The following is a 17334-nucleotide window of genomic DNA, read 5'->3' as shown; positions in this document are numbered from 1 at the left end:
CGGCTGTATCTGATATTTTGCTAGTTATGTGTTGGTCTGTCCACAGACTGTCAACTACTCAGCCATAGCTGTCAATCACCACGCTAGCCGAGGATGCTACAACAGGTGGCTAACCTAGCAGCTAACGTGGCACTGAGGTTTTTATGGGGGTGGGTGGGAAAGTTGTTCAGATGTGAAAGGCATTCACAGCTGCAATTTTTGATTAATGTCAACCCCTGTAGAGGTAAAAATACTGCTGTGAAAATTCAGGTAACTTATTAAATAAGCTAATTGCCTATGTAACATTAACATAAACACGTATTCTATGGGAACATGTTCGAGAATATAAAGTAAAATACAGGAAAACAATGAGTGCTTCACGTAGGTAAGGATTTCCTCCAAACAATAGATGGGAGTGTCAAGGATAATTTAATGATACCATAAGTTTATCTTAGGGCCATTCCTTTAAATTAAATCAGTCTAATTGATAAGAAATCATGTTTGGGTTAGCAAATGTTTTCAATACTACAATACCCATGATCCTCAGTCGCTGTTGCTATGGAGGAGAAGCCTAACAGGCACATGGATCAGACTGCACCATTGACCAACACTGAGTCAGGGTTCAAATTGATTTAAACTGCTGCATGTATGAACAGGTTTCTTCAAAGCCTACTTTTTATCTTCAAATCAACATTTTTGACTCCCTCTTTGGACTTTTCTTACAAAAATTGTCTTTTTTTTGTCAAGTAAAATAGCTCATCTTAGAGTTTCATGCCCATCTAAGCCTAGTAAGTGCTCTAGCTGCAAGTCACATTGTATTCATTCATGTCTATGCTGAAAAATAAAACTGAAACTTCTACTCCCCAACAGCTTTGCAAATGCAAATTGAACCATGTGTTATAATACATGGAAAGAAATAGAAATTGAAGTTTACTATTTTTAAAAAGATTCCAATGTGTAAGTTTGATTTACTGGTTTTATCAATTTCATCAAATCAATCAGATGTATTAAGTACAAAGGGGGTCTAAGCATGGGTGCAAAATTCACTTTTTTATTAAGATTCATCCCCTGGGGACCATGACCAAATTTCATGGTAACCAAGATATTTCACTACTAACAAAAGTGTTGGATAAGTCATTGCTTTAAAGTAAATATCATAAATTACAATATGAATTATACGTTTGTGCAAAAAAAGAAGTGGAACAGGAAAAGGTCATTTTAAATTTGAAGCTGTTTCGTTTATTTTAACTTTACATTATAGGTATCACAATGCCCCAGAATGGTATGAACTTCATGGGCAGAGGAAGAGAGACGCGTCGCAACACCTGTAGAGCCAATGGTCTGATGAACGGTCATGTCCCAGGCACAGGTTTGGTTAATGGAGCTGCTGTTCACAATGGTTTCCCAGCTGCTGCCAATGGATCCAGTGAGAGCATGCCAGCTCGCACACACACCAGTGCCAAACCACAATGCATGGTTAATGGTTATATTAACCATGTGGACAAGGGCAAGAGAACAAAAGCACCATCCCCAAAGACATTCTGGAAACAAAGAAGCACAACTGCGGCCGTCGCTCATACCTCAGCAGCTGACAGGGTCTGCAGTGGAGGCACTTCAGGCGGTATCTTGGTAAATGGGGCCACCAGTCTAGACACTTTGCCCAGTCCTGATCAAATGGCATCAGAACCCAGCCTATCTGCAGCAGCGAAGAACCAACAGAAGAGGAGGAAATTCAGACATAAGAAGAGACGTGCCCCCTACCTGACATCTGCTCTGAGTGCAGAGAATGCAAAGTCAGTCATAAGTACTCATCACTGTCAGTTAAATCTCTCCTATGTAACCAAAGGGTGAGCTGTTAAAAGGTAGACAACTGCATTGGTTAAACTGACTGACTGTCAGATGGCTGAAAAATGTGTTTAAAATGTTTCAGGTGTGGACAGGACATGACTTGTATAAGATGAAATACTACGTCTTTATGTTTTTACTGGGCCTGTTTCAACTAACAGGAGAGAATATCGAATGCTTAAATAATTTGTCTTTCTTGCTGAGAGTTAGATGAAAAGATTGATACCACTTTAATTTCTGTTAAATATAAGGCAGCAGCCAGTTAGCTTAGAATAAAGATTAGAAACAGCAAGGCCAGGACAAAATCCTGCACGTAACCACCAATAGTGTTTTTAAAAAATCTGTATATACAGATTTAGCAGTCCCTATGAAAAGGAGAAATTTGCCTCATTATGTATCACTGAATATTTGTAATAATCTGACTCCTTTCATAGAGACACTGATTTGGCACATCCTGAGAACTCTACACCCCTACTGATGCCACCACATGAGGAGGAGGACTGGGAAAAAGAGATCCAAGAGATCACCATCACCAACTGGGAAAAGATGTGTTTTGGGGTCCGACCGTATGGTAAATAAAATGTATTTAGCACTCTATTGATACTTCTATGCTGATGCTTGAAATATACTAGTTAGTGTATATATATTTATCAATATTCAGGTTGTATAAATTAAATTGAAGGATAGAGTATTTTCATGGAGGCTATTTTTGGGATTCAGGTCAAGCCAAGTACAGATGCTTTACTGGTTTTCTGCACCTCTTCCAGGTCCAGAAGACTTGCTCCATTTTGCTTTGCGAGATTTGACCCTGAAGCAAAGGGACTCAGTTGACCGACCGGTGACAGCCAATTACAGCCCTTCCGCTCACCACCCGCCCCCTCTCAAGTGGTCCTGCTACAGCATTCCCACTGAGCCAGACCAGTTTGCAGATGCTGACTCGTAAGCGATATAGCCACATATGCTCCTGTTTTAGAGAAATAGTGGAAATTCTGTGTTCATCAATATAAACTGAGGAATTCTGCTATGAATCTAGTTAGTTGTTAATAGCATTGGGAAGATTTTCTGATTGTTTGACCTAATTAGGGATCCTGGATCAATACAGGTGTTGAGAATATTTGTTTTAATAAGAGATCAGCATCTTTCTTTTTTTCCTCATCTAAAGCATTAGTGGAATAAATGACATTTAAAACTGACTCTAATCAAATCCATATCTGTTCATGCAATCATAGGTCAAAGATTCTAGGGAGGTGTCAGGTTGTTTTTTTATCTTAGGTTTTATTTTATATTTTAAATTCAGGTTTTATATTTGTTTTATATTACGATATATAAATTAGTTATATATATAATTAGTCTTGTGATCCGTTGGTACAGGAAATGGGACAGCAAAATCTCATGTCAACATAATTTTGCTAGTCTTTCAAGAATTGAAATAATAGTTTTAATCCAAAGGTTGTTTTAAAATGCCTCAGATGGGAATTCTGTTGAATATTGAATAATAAGTTTCTCTTTTGTGCTGAACGATCAGTTTTGTTGTTCACAACAAGTACACGAAGTAACTAGTTTAATTTCACTCTCATGAGACAGCCAGTCTAAACTAAGAAATTATGGTTTGATTATGTAACAAAAACAAATCGTTATCTGCCTGTTCAGAACCTCGTTTTCATTTGTACAATCACAATAAATGAAATGTTCTTCTAACTTGAGGTCAAACCTTGCATGTCTGTCTCTACCAGTCACTGCTCCAGTCAAAATGAGTTTCACATGTGTAGCAGCACAATCTCACTGCCATTTTACCACATTAACAAAGTGATTTTCTCATCTCTTACATCTTACTATCTGTTGTCATTGAAGAGAGATTTTCTAAGCAATGACAACTTTTGGCCACTAGATGGTAGAGTCTGTGTAACATTTTGTTTTCTCTGAGTTATTTCCACACACCTTTGGGAGTTCAAGGGGTTCATTCCCAAGGACTTGGGAGACAGAGGTACTTACTTGCATACCGTTTAACCCCATTTCTCCCAGTAGTTTTATTCAGAATGTAACAGAAGATGTAGTCGCAGGCAATTGTTCCTGCACCGATTAATGTCATCTAATAATACTAAATCATTCATGTACACAGACGCTGTCTGTGTCAATAATAGATTGAGGTTGTAATCTCTGGTATCCACAGCCAGTGAGACTTTGTGGTTGAATTTAAGCAGAGTTCTGTTTTCTTTTCTTTCTTTTTTTTCTTTCTTTTTTTTTTTCGAACAGAACTATGCATCATCAAATCCATCCCTACCAAAGAGATGAAGCTGCTTTTGAAGTTCCCTAGCCTTTCATTGTATTTCATTGTTAATGTTTTGGGCAAATGTGACTGGAGGAGTGGTGATGACACAGAGATGATGATTTTGTTGTGCCTCTCTGGTGCCGACAGATACTTAAGATGGGGATGGTCTCCTGCATTTTGGATAGAAATTGTTTTTTACAGGAGTTTCAGAGTTAAGGATAGAGTGCCAAAAAGAGAAACATGACATGAAGTTGTCTAACATATCATAGGAATGATTCTGTCAGGGTGGAGCATTGTCTCATTAGTTACCACGCTCGCATCAGAGCAGGAAGATTGGCGTGTCAGCGTGGGTTTCCTCGAGGTGCTGCGAGTGCCCCCCACAGTCTGCAGACATACACATTTTAGGAATGGAAAATATACAATGTGTGTGTGAATGTGGAGCATTTCTTTGTGTATCCATGTGAAAGCCTTTTGATAGATTGATGAAGTGTCAAGGGTTTACCCCGCCTCTCTGCCAATGCATGCTGGGATAGCCTCCAAGCTAAGTGGCTTATAAGATGCATTTATGGAAGGATGATTGTCTGAATGTTCATTTTACATTGTGTTGAGGGGTTAGTTTCCAGGAACCTGACCCATACCAAATGTCAGTGTTAATTTAGTGTACTCATGATCATTCTTGGCAAACTTGGCTTGCCCTAAAGTTAAAAATCCACTCAAAAGCAGAATTCACATATGTTATTTATTTGTTTGATCCTCGACAGTTTAATAAATATTTGTGAGCATGAAGAAGTCTCCCAAAATCCAGACACCAGAAATGTCACATGTCATCACGAAATCAAATTCTGTAGCTGCTTCTTTGACAGGAAGGTTTGCGCTGTCACGGTTTTCACATCCCTGCGACCAGTTTAATTTAGAAATGGCTGTAATTCACTAAAAAATGTGCCCATTCCCTCATTTCATGCACCCCACCCCCCCTCCCCAACCCCATCAATCTGTTCACAGAGCCCATCTGTTATTCATTGTCATTGGAGCAGCTCACATACTAGAGTCCTCTAACTTTTTTTTTTAAAAAGCATGTTTGGTTTAGGGTGGATTTCCTCTTGAATTGCTGCAGTAGCTGTAATCGTCTTGCAGTGCTGTTTTGTGGAGGTGGTATCAAAGTTAAATAGTTAAGAAACAGCATAAGTAACAGCATGTGTCAAACGTGTTGTAATGCTGGGGAGTGATTAATGTTCCATATATGTATGTCCCAGTGGATCCTTTCACCACATCCTGTGTTTGGACAAATAAGAAGATATTCTGGATGTCTCTACTGACCAGCCTTGCTCCTTTCTGTGCTTGTAGTTCCTTTTTTACAGTACATTTGCACAAATTGGAGTGACATTTGCACCATTTCTACTGGTTCTACACTAATCCACCCTCGTAATAAAGGCCCATCATGAGATGGGCATTGCAAATGAGCCCAAGCTATAAACGCATGTTATATACTTATACATATACCTAACCCTATACAAATACACATTAAATAAAGACTATCTCATTAACAACCACAGACCTTTAAGTTAAATTTCTCAGGCTTGAGATGACTTTAGGGAACAAGCTCCAGGCCTTCAGGGCCATATGTCTCAGATGTAAATCACCACCAGTTGGTTCATCTGGTCAGTAATTTAGCATTCAACATCTTTATTGATCTGCCAACATAATGGTTTGTTAGCCTGGCACAGGAAGAGACCCAGGAGGAGATGGGAAGGAGGATTGTGGTCAGCTCAGCCTCCTGCAGCTAAAAAAGCAAACACATTGCAGTAGTGGATAGACATTTGTCATGAAAATGACGGTTATTCTCTCTGTGCGGTCCTAAAACGTTAATCCCTCCTGTTGAGAGAGCAGTCAATTTGCCAGCCCAGTTGTAGGTATAAGTGGTAACTTTGGTCCACTTAAATCATAATTCTAATTATATTCTACTATTTTTCTTAATGTAAAAAAAAAACCCGACCAAAACCAACATTGAATTGATCCTTTTAACAAGTTATCGGTTGTCCAAAATGATTTAAAAAACTGCGGCTGTAAAAACTTTCTAGAGCAACAAACATGTATTTATCTGCCACATAAAATGCACTGTTTACACCTGTTAGAGAAATGTTTGTCAAAAACTAATGTGCCCAGCTGTTTTAGGAAATTAGCAGATTTTTTTGTTTGAATTCAAGCAATATTTTCCAGTATACAACTTATGAAGGAACCAGTGGGCATTGGGGCAAAGTCCACAGACAGATTGGTGTTAGTCTTTTTATGGAATTTGTTAACAGTAGAAAATAGGTATTTCTTAATGCTGGTTTTCTGTGATGGCAGTTCCAACAAGGTATCACATTTGAGCTAAAATGTTGCACTGATGCAATATTGACCTGTTGTGAGATTCACAAAGCATTTGATTGATTTCATACACTTGGTAAAGGTAAAATGATTTAATGTGGGATATATTAGATTTAACATGTAAATGAAGGAATGTTTTTTTTTCATGACATTTGACAAGACATTTTGTTCTTGTTCTACAAAGGATGATTTTTGCTGACTTTGGTGATTCTCTGACTTACCAGTAGCTTGACTTTTTTTTCTTTTAATGAAATATCTCAACTATCTAAATTTGGTACTCTCATTTATATCTCTCTGAGGATGAATTGCAATTCCCTCACTTTCCATAGTCAGATCAAATGTGTCCATTTCTTGGCTATGACTAAATACTTACATAACAAATTACATGTATTTGTGTTTGTGTTTGATGTTGATTATCCGTGTTAGCATGCTAACACACTAAACTAAGATGGTAAACATGATGCCTTGTTAAGAGCTTGTTAGATAAATAATATTGCTGGAGTCATGCATATGTCCTCCTAATCAAAAAAGCTTATTTTATGCAGTTTGGTTACCATTTGGCAGAGAAATTCCTATGTTCCTTCTCATTTTTCCATACAAACAGCTTATATTATGTGCTGCATCAATAGGAGCCTCTCCTCCTTCCTCCTTAAAATGACCTCCCGCAGTGCTTGATAAATTGCACACCCAATTCAGACAGGCGGCTAGCTCTCCCATTTCTCCTCTGTGACTCACCTACCAGTCGTGGCATTTTCATCTCTCTTCAGCATGTCCGGTCATTTTCTGAGCCTTGTCTTGATTGATCTTGTAATGGTATGTTGGCAAATAGAGGAAGACGCCTGTGGTTAGCTAACCGCAGCCAGAGCTAACCAGTACAGAAACATGAATAAATTGGCTGTTTTGGAGAGAAGGGATTCCGGTAAATTAGAACTATTATCTGCAGTCCACTAGTCAAAATTGGTAAAAGATGGAAACTACAAGGCCCTTGGAAAAATTGCCTCACTCAGGCAAGATCCCGCCAGTGTTATTTAATTTGGGATTTTTATTTTTTTTTTTACAGAAATTTGGCAGCATTAAATTTAATGACTCCTTGGCATCTGAAATTCTCTAAACTTTATGGAAATGGTGGTTAGTATTTAATGGCTTGTTTTAGGCTGTGAGGATGTGAACCCTTCAATTTCTTCTAGATTCTATAAAGCCATTTGTATCACTCCCAAGAAAAAGTTTACATGGTTTCCTGTCATTGTGACTTGACCCAGTCGGAAGACAGCCAGGGTGTAGAGATCTGGGTGACAGACCATCCTGTGGACATAGCTGGCTGGAGGCTACAGTTAAGGTTACGAGCCCTGATGACGATGCATACTGTTTCTTCACTCAGTAATAAATCAAAAACGTTTTGGCTGCATAATGCTCTTACAGTCCTTCCAACTAGGTTAGCTTGGTACATATCTAAATTCATATCTTAAACTTGGGGGGCTTATGTTAGTGCTTTGGGGTGGATTGTTCTGTAAGAAATCATTGCCACATCTGGTGAACAGGAAGGGCAACAGATTTTGCTGAGTCAGAGTGATTGGAATCAGGAGGCATTTGCCTGGAGTGAAATCTTCACCATATGGTGAAACTAGAGCGCTGTATCAGTGCTACAAGTGCTACAAGTCTGGTGAATTCACTTCCTGAGAGTCACTGCAATGCAATTCCAAGACATTCTTTCAGTAACATGATTAGCAGCACTCCTTTTTATTAGAGGAAATTCATGTTTTAACAGACATTCCTCCTGCAACATATCACAACTTTGCTAAATGTCAGCCCAGTTTGTATTAGAAAACACAACTGTCGGTAATATAATAAAATGCAATATAAGGTAGGAGATATAATGAGATTGGGCCATATTTAAATGTTTAACATCACACATTTCCACAGAGTGTTAATAGAAAAAGGAAAAATGACTGTCGGTGCCTAGTTTATTTTCCAAGGTTTATGTGTTATTAATGTGATATTTCAGAATTTGTGCAGATAGTTTGTCTCCTTTTACAAACAAACTACGCTTGGTTTGTACAGCTTGAGGTCAGCCTTGCTCTGGTTTAGACTTGTTTATGTTCTTGTCATGGCCTCCCCTGCAACATATGAGAGATAGTTTCTTTTGAATACATGCAGTTGGTTATAACTTAGTTTTTGAAGCTACTGGTGCTGTGTTCAGTCCATACTCGATTCAGTCTATTCTCAATGATATTACTTTTAGACTATAAACTACATTATTTTATAAGTGAAAGTTCATCTTGAATTATTAAATGTAATGCCTCACACTGAGCTGACTGCCAAGCCCCAGAAGACCTACATGTTTACTATGCTTCACTGAATTCTTCCAGTATCCTGATTAAACCCATATTACATTTTTCTAGATTCTTCTTTTAAGTCTTGGGCTGAACACCCAGTAATTAAAGGGTTATTTGTCTCTATGCAGGCATCATTTTATGCCTGCAGTACTGTGCCAGGCCCAGAAAGAGGCAGTGTTTATCAGCCATGCAGCTACTGACCCTCTGGCCTGTTGGGATGCTGAGCTTTTACGGCGGCTGCCTGCTACGCACTGGCCTGTGACGACCTGCTTGTCTGGCTGTTTTGCCTACCTGTCTACCTCCTACTTACCCACCTATATCTTTCCTCCTACCTGTTTTAGCAGTCTCTAACTGACGGCCTTTCTCTCTTCTCGTCCGGCTGTCTCAGTACTGCCTCTCTCAACTCTCTGCCGTCCACTTACATTTTTTTCCTTCCCTTACCCATCAGTCTTACTGCAGCAGCTGCCAGGCTGTCACCCTTCCTTCCTCTCTGGTCGTCTTCTGTCTATCTGTCAGCCCGCTTGCTGCCAGTGTGGGTGTCTGGCTTCCCAGCTGAGAGATGTCTGGATTGGTCCTGGTTAACAAGCAACCCCGCAAACCCACCACTCGCATACAAGGACGGAGACAGAGAGGGAGGAAGTTGTGATGGATGAAAGAAGAGATAGATTAAAAAAAGGAGGAAAGGAATAAATAGGGAGAATATACAGTAAAGAGAGGAAGAGGAAGGGAATGGATGAACACATGGAGATAGAAATGCGTTTGGGAGGAGCAGAGGGGGATGAGATGAAGGGAGGATGAAGCAGATGGATAGGTGGGAAAGCGGAGTGGAGTGAGTGAGTGAAAGAAGCAGTGAGAGAAGCAAGGCTCGCTGCTTATTAAAAGGCTTACACTCGGCTGCTGTTCCTTTTATTGAATTAACACACAGACAAACCGTTAGTCTGAGGTGCAAAACTGTAACTCTATAGGGACTCCATATGCACGAAAAAACCCAGACAGAGACAGTCACAGCACACAACCACCTGCACACTCTGTTTCTCTCACACCTTCTTGTATACATACACACCAACACAGGCAGTCATCTAGTGTTCAATTCCTGGCTCTCTGCATACAGTCACTATGATGAGACCTGCATCTGAATTACAGATGAGACTGTATTTGTAAAATACTGTAGAAGCAGAGCAGAGGTTTCTGACACAACTTCACCTACTTCCAAGGTACATGGAGAGGGGAAAAACAGGTTAAGAAACACTTATAGTACAGTATATAGAACAACTTTACTGTTAGACCAACATGTTTTGTCTTGTGGCCTCCATCAGCATCAACATCATCATGAAACACATTACAAACATTTGAATAAGGTAGGTGTGAAGTAAAAAATATATAAAAAAGACAGCTAGTAATATATATCCACACACATTGCAGCCAATGGGGCACCTACAAAGACGGATTGGGTATATGGACATGTGACCTCAGGCCAATTGTTGTCCCAGACTGGCAGAGAGGCAAGGGGAGTGTCCAATAAGGGACATAGCTCACACCATATTTGGTCCAGTGCAACTAAGGGATGGTACTTGAGTTTGTACAGCAGAGGCCTTAACCCAAAATGTGCCTTTTTGATGAAGCATACTTTAAAAAAAATACTTTTTTAAAACAAAAAAACAACAACTTTATGTAAAGTGCTATATATAAATTTGCAGACAAGCAAAAATCATCATAACAACATATATAAAACCACTACAAAAGAACATTAATAAGAGATATTTGAGAACCCCTACAAAAACTCTCAATTAATTGAGAAGTCCTCATTCATTCACCTTGGAAATAAACTTTTAAAATAGAATATCCAAAATGCTTCTTTGTCTTTACTGAGAAAACTGACATAACCTCCTCTTTAGCTGGACGTAATCACTTCTATGCCTATAAAAATAGAGATGAAATGTGATGTTGCTTTTTGTTAAAATGTCTTGCAACAGGCCTAGTTACATCATTCCTCTTAATGGAGCTCCTGTGTTCATATGTTGTAAAATACAAAACTTTGACTGTACAGTAGTTAAGCTCATCATGCAACATCGGCCTGTAGTCTCTCTTTCTGCATGACACTGTTGCCAAACACACTTCTCTGACCCCATTTAAAATGAATAGTTTGTCCTTTATGGGAATGCAGTAAAGCTACACAATTAATGTATTAATTGATCCTGTGCAGTCCAACGTGTAACATGAAACGTAGTGGTTCTGCAATGTGCCATAGCCTCGAAAAACTAGAAGCACATACAAAAACAGGTGGAACTCTTCATTAAAACTTTAAATGTCCAGCTCACATATTCAGCTACACTCCCACTGTCTTCTCATACAGTGTTGGGTGATTGCTCATAGCATTAGCGTACATGCTATTTGCTGAGCTTGTATTTCTTTGTGTGTGTGTGTGTGTGTGTGCGTGTGTGTGCGCATGAAAGAGTTCGAAAGAAAGAGGGCTGGATGGTGGGGGATTTTGTATCCGCCTTTCTGTGTGTCTTTGATCGGCAGGGCAGAACCTAGAATCCTCATTCTCCACATTGCTCTGTGTAGCGATAAGAGGAATTGCAGCTAACTAGCTTACACCTCCCACGCCCATTTCTGTAGTACACAAACACACACATACACACACCCTCTGCACACCATATATCACCCAGGAATCTGCCCTTTTAAAGATGAATTACATTCACTCTCCTGTCTCTGTCTGCCTCACCCTCTTTATCTCTCACACACAAACACACAATCTACAAACTAAACAGGCTAACATGTTACCAAATCCAAGTTTCTCAGACTCTCCTGCCATCCACCCTGCCTCGTCGGTCTCAGCCCATGTGTTGTCTTTCCATGCCTTTTGTAGCTGTGGTCAGCTGAGCCATCTTCGCAGCTGTATCCACATTCATAACTAACTTTCCGTAGGGGAAAGCCCATCGGACAGCACATAACAAAGGAATGTGACCTGACTGTCACAGCTGATAGAGATATCTGTGGCCTTGTGTGTTAATTTTCACTCTAGCAGTAGCTGGTGGAGAGTTCAGCTGTTTCTTCCCTTATTGCGGTATCGGGTCAAGCCTTTTAATATTACGGTGGTTCTCCCAGTCAGCCTCCCAGTGTTAGCTAAATTTATTTGTCTGCATTGGAAAACTCTTCCTGACACATGATCCAAAGTCATATCATGGTGGCAATTTGGGAAAGTGATGCTCCTAAAAGGTTTTGGAGATGAGAAGTTGCACCTTTCATTTAGCAATGACACGCAGAATGCTACATCGCAATATGTCATCTGCTGTGCTGGGATGCGGTTGGAATTTGGTGGTGGCACTTTCTCCTGAAGTAAAGCTGTCATGTCATTCATAAAAGTCAAAATCAGTGGCTGTTGACATACCACACATGCTAGTTTTACTAGGTTTGACTCTATTTTTAGGAATTACTTCCGTAAAGAACAAAGACAAGACAAATAGAACACTATTAATGTAGCTGAAACAATTAGTTAATCAACAGATAATACATTTTGTAATAAATTAATGGTTTTAGTCGTTTGTTAACCAAAAAAACAATAATATCCTGCTCATCACTCAGTGATTACAGCCTCTTATGTAAGGATTGGCTGCCTTTTTTTGTTTTATATTATTGTAAACAAAGTGTATGTGGAGTTTGTTGGCTGGACAAAAAAAGCCACCTTAGGCTCTCAGAACTCGTGATGAATTTTTTTTTTTTCTTTAGTTTTTAGAATGATTAAAGATCTCCTACAGAAATATATTAGGATGTATAAAATACTAAAAGTATAATAGCCACTTTAAAATCTGTAAAATGGCAACTCTTCCTTCTCCCTAATTAAAAGATCCTTAATCTATGAATATGTAAATTTAACTGCTGGACACTTGACTGTAAAATCAATTCTCAGTGTCTATGCGCTGGAGTTTTCAAGTTTTTTACATTCCACTTGTGCAAGTTGAATTTTATACCAGTATTGGTCCAAAACGAGTTGTGATGTCTCGAATCATGATTGTAGGCTTACCTCCTTAAAATCAGATTTTCAATGAGCACAGAGAAACATTCCACTTTGAGCAGATACATATGAAAACAGCTTGTAGTAGGGGTCGATCACCGATCGCTGAAATCATTATCGCCGATACCGATCACACAGCCTCTATTTGAATTTGAAGCTTGCTTTTTATACTGTAGCATTAATTATTCATTTATTTATTTAAGTTATTCTTGACACTGTATATTAAGCATTATTAAATTAAAGAGATTAGAGAGTATCATGAATTGACAACTCTTTTATTTGCAGGAATTGTCGCCGATCGATCGGAGCACCCCTAGCTTTTAGTGTTAAACAGTGAAGCTCCAACTGTAGGAACAAGAAGAGTGTAGAGGGGCTTTAATGGAAAAATAATAAAGCGATTAATATAAAAATAATTGATGTGATTGAATAAAGTGATTCTTTTGATTTAGTTGTTTCAGTAATATGATTCCTTCATGACTCACAGCACATGGATGTTGAGTTGATACATGGATTTTAATTGGTTATCAATTAGTGGCAGTGATTAGATGTGTAATTGACAGGATTTCCTAAATGATGTCCTCATGTAATGCATACACACACTAATTTATTCACAACTCTTTCAAGGACTGGCTCTAGCTCATTCATACTAATTCACTTTGGCAAATGTCCACTTTACCAAAAGCATTCATTCATAATCCAAATCGCTTTCCAGCAATACATCACTGTTGCGTATGAAAAGGAAAGATCTCCCAGATACTAATTAACCTGGACATATTTTGTCATAATCCCTGTCAAAAGACCTCTCTTAATGTGCTACACTGATGTAAAACAGAGCCGTCTGCGATTGAATTTTGGCACGGCACGGACAGAAAAATGGGCATCTGGTGGAACAGTACCTCTGTGCTCGTGGCGGTGTAACCTGGCACCGGCTGCATGAGAGATGGCTGCAGGATGGCAGCGTAGCAGGCAGACAAACAGAGGGAGCGGGCACTGTATCCAGGACGAGCAAGGTCGCCGGCAGGTTGATTGAGTGCTTGTAGGTGTGGGTGACCTCTTTCGCTTCTCCTCGGTGGCAGAGGAGAGAGGAGAATGAGGGGAGGATGGAGGAGTTAAGAGTGTCTATCGCTGCTGTCTGTCCTGGTTTCTCTCTCCCCCTTTCTCTCTCTATCTTTCTGCCTCTGTCCCTGTAGTCACAGACACATTTGTATTCCCATACAGTCACATATTTACATAGTGTGGTGCAGTATACTTCCACACACAGTTACATTCACCCTACCTCGCATTCCATTCTTACATAAAATGTACTTGTTGAGTGTACTTTAGTGTGCCTACACACCACATAAACACCTTGGACCTTGACTGTTATATAGCATCAAAGCAGCACCCTATGATTTAGAGCCTGCGTTAAGTTAATCAGTGACTTTCTCTTTGTCTCAGCCACTTAATTCGTCTCTGCCAGCCTGTTTTATGCAGGCCATATTATTGTACATTAGCACAGCCATGGTAGCTGCGCAGCATTGATCACACTTAATCACTGTGACAGACGAGCAGGTTGGTGAGTCAGCAGGCGTGCACGTGTGTCAAGGGGGTCTACCACTGAAATTTAACAGACAGACTTGCCATCATGTGCAAAGAGCAGGGCTGATCTATGGAGGTCAGAGAGGAGGAGGAAGAAGAGGAGGAGGAGGTAAGATTTAAAGTAGTCCTTCGACATGCTGTTCTCCTGGCTGCAGCTTCATATCGAGCACAGATAAACAATAGAACAAATAAGCATCTTGAACTTTTCCTTTAACAGTGCATCCATTGTTGGAGGTGCTTTTGTTTGATTCTTTCTTCCTTTCCATCCTTGTTCTTCAACCTTTCTCTCTGTCTCTCTCCTCGTGGATCTCTCTCTCTCTTTCCCTCTCTCCAGTCTCTCTACCTTCAGGCCTTGGAACAAGTCTTTAAACTCCCACAGCTCAACATTCAGCCTCCATTGCTGTGTGAGTTTGTTTTGCTTGTTTGTTTGTTTTTTAAAAAAATTATCTTCAAACATACAACCTCACAGTGCCGTTCAGTCACAAAGGAGTGTTCAGGGCTCCATCATCTGCAGTTTTTGGACTATCGCACATATACTAACACCTACCTTCAGGCTGGGTTTTTTAGTGCTACGAGAGGGATACATACTTTGTCTGGAATCTGGCCTTCCGGATGTTTCTAACAGGTGCCTTTAGACACCCTGTATCTATGTCTGCTGAGGTATGTAGCTGGGGTGATGTGTGTGTGTGTGTGTGTGTGTGTGTGTGTGTGTGTGTGTGTGTGTGTGTGTGTGTGTGTGTGTGTGTGTGTGTGTGTGTGTGTGTGTGTGTGTGTGTGTGTGTGTGTGTGTGTGTGCGTGCGTGCGTGCGTGCGTGCGTGCGTTGGCAGTGACTCCTGCATCCTCTGGGGGGTCATCAGGGGCACTCACTGTAAACAGATCTTCATGGGCATCAGCAAATCCTCTGACTGAAGCATGTGCTCTTTACCATTCTGTCATTTTCTCTCTCTATCACTCACTCACACTCACAGACACACACACACACATACACAAGCAAGGACATAAACAATCCAACTCATGCATTCACACATATTCCTTATCTGTCAACCAGAGGTTTTACTCTCTCTCTCTGCACACGCTCAGTCACACAGTCTGTCTCTCTCTTTACCCCTTTCCCTGAGAGCGGGGCCTCCTGCTTGCTTTACCGTTTCCAGGAAGCGGGTAAAACCAGTCTTGAGTTTCCCTCCCCTCCGCTCCAAGCTTCCAGGTGGAGAAAATAGACTCCGCTGTCACCCTTGTCCAAATCTGTCCCCACGTTGGAGTGGAAAACAAACAGTGGAGCCGCCTGACAGGTCCAGCGGGACATGAGAACCTACAGACTGTATGAACAGAGCCCAAATACGAGAAATGTAAAGGTTTTACATTCAAGGTTTTAAAGCTTCACTGCTGCGTTTCACCTGGCTCCCTTTCTCCTGCCGACGCCATTCATTTATTACTTCTTTCACCTTCTACCTATTGCCACACAAACACAGCAGTAACTCTGCCACAGTGACTCTGAGCTCCGTCTTACATCACAACCTACTATTATACATTATTTTGAACTTGCCTTCAGAAATAGTCCATTACGTGCTTGACCAATACAGAGATGCCAAGCTGTCAGATCATTATGCTTATTTCAAGGTGTCTACTTCAGTATATTCTGCAATAACCTCTCATGTTGATAATGATTCTAAATTAAGCTGTGTTGATTCCTAGAAGGAAAGAGATGTTCACTCACTTCTTAGAAATCTTCGTCAATCATGTCACTGCATTGTCTATCTTCTCTGCGAAGTAGCGCCGACTGCTGCCGAGTCCCGCCTTTTTCCACATCAGGCCACTGTGTCAGCACCGCGTAGTGAAGCTGGGATGCTGCCAGCATGTACAGGCTGCATGTTAATTATATGTTTTAGTATCATTATTATGCAGTTTAATGGCACTCAAGTGGTATCATATAACCACAAAGTCATTTAAAATGTGTCATTCGTGTACATAGAACCTGTTATGTTTGATTGATGATTTGCATTAATGACTGTAGATTGTCAACCACACAACTGCTCCTCCATGACTGCTACACTGAAGCAAAACAAGTATAATCTGTAAGAGAAATGCATTGATTCTTATAGGTTTCTCCTTTATTTTAGTCGCAAATGTTTCACAAGAGATTGCAGACCACACTTTCTCATAGAGTTTATTTTGTAACATTGTACGCAGAGTACTTTTTGTGAAGCTGCCAGGCAAAGAAAACAACAGATTCTACGAAAGTCCTCCTAAACTTCTCACACTACAGCATTCTACCATTTTGGCAGGCCTCTCAGTAAGCAGTGATTTGGCACACCTCCCTCATGTGTGTGTGATAGTTGTTTGCTGAGTTTCAGGAAGGCTCACTTTGCCAGCAGGCCTGAAACAATAGAGTATGGTTTTCTCAGCTTGTTGCTGTGCAGCGTAGGCCTTCGCCTGCAAGAGCGAGAGGGAAACTCCGGACTTGCCACCTCCTGCTTCTCCTCCTCCCCCTTCTTCTCTCTTTTCCACCTCCTCCTCTTCTTTCTCCTCCTCCCTCCACCCTCCAATCTGATGAGTCAGAGAAATGTGCTTGGCTGAGCTCCCACTGCCAAAGCGCAAACCAGAGTCTGATGAAAACAGTGAAATTGACAGAAGATTCCTTTTATAAGAATTTCGGCTGAATTATGACCTTAAGCTTTTTCAGATGTAGCATGTTCAATAAATGCAATAAAAGAGAAAGATGTGTTGAACATAGATCAAATAGGTTCCTGTTTATTAACTTATTCCTACATGTTTATGTGCTGTACTGTCGTGCTGGAGCCAGTCGAGGCAGCCAGTTGCTGCCAAGCACAGTTTCAAGGCTACGTGTTCTTGTTGATTTATGTTCTCTTTTGGAAATAATGGACATATCAATGCTTGAAATGAATGCCTTTTTGACACGGTGACGTCTGCTTTCAAGTGTCAATTCAGG

This window comes from Scomber scombrus, chromosome 2 (assembly GCF_963691925.1).
Source record: "Scomber scombrus chromosome 2, fScoSco1.1, whole genome shotgun sequence".
NCBI lineage: Eukaryota > Metazoa > Chordata > Actinopteri > Scombriformes > Scombridae > Scomber > Scomber scombrus.
This window is presented reverse-complemented; position numbering follows the sequence as displayed.